This window comes from Branchiostoma floridae, chromosome 14 (genome assembly GCF_000003815.2).
Source record: "Branchiostoma floridae strain S238N-H82 chromosome 14, Bfl_VNyyK, whole genome shotgun sequence".
Taxonomy (NCBI): domain Eukaryota; kingdom Metazoa; phylum Chordata; class Leptocardii; order Amphioxiformes; family Branchiostomatidae; genus Branchiostoma; species Branchiostoma floridae.
This window is the reverse complement of record NC_049992.1, coordinates 876,578-877,369: the sequence shown is the minus strand read 5'-3', so window position 1 is coordinate 877,369 and position 792 is coordinate 876,578.

Below are 792 nucleotides of genomic sequence, written 5' to 3'. Positions count from 1 at the left end.
AGCGCAAATCGGATGGCGAACGCCCGTTAGTCGGGCGACGTTCGGGCGACGTTCATCCGACTTCCGATTGTTTACAAATATTGAATTTCTGGGAATGTGAGGGTAATTCTAACATTGTGGCCCCTGTGGCAGTATGTAGGCTGGCTTTGTGACACACTTTCCTTTCTTGTGTCATTTCTATTATGCCCGCGCATTCAATTCATTGGTTAAAAAGATTCCGACAACAAAATAAGCAACATTTATTGATCTCTTGCCTTTTTTGAGCAACGTTTTGTGTTTCCTTGTCCGCGTGCAAGAGGTCATGGGAGGTTCATTATCATAGATTTATTCACCGTCGATCGCACGAGGCTCGCTTGTATGTGAGGGGGACAGATTTTGGGCGAAAAATACGCAAGACCATCTTAAGATCTTAAAATCAGCCGACCTTCCTGCGATCGCGAAGTACTTCCGAAGATCGTATATAATGTGAGGCGGGTATTAGGACAACCATCTACGTCTCCCGCAAAGTTCAGCAAAGTTCAACTCTCTTGGTACTCAAAATCCTGTTTTGGATCCATGTAGCTGGTTGGTTCTGTCACGGCCTGCCTGAAAATCCTATGGCATCAACATCGTACGACAATCGCAGTCTCTACCAGACTCCGGCCTGGCCGAATAGGGGACTTTGGTCAAGTTAGGAAGAAAAGCATAGTAGGAGTTAATGGACCTAGTGAGTGTTAGCCGGCCCGCAAACTGTACTGCTCTGCCATCTAACTCCTCTGGCGTGTTTTCTGTCTTCTTTAGCCAATTTCTACT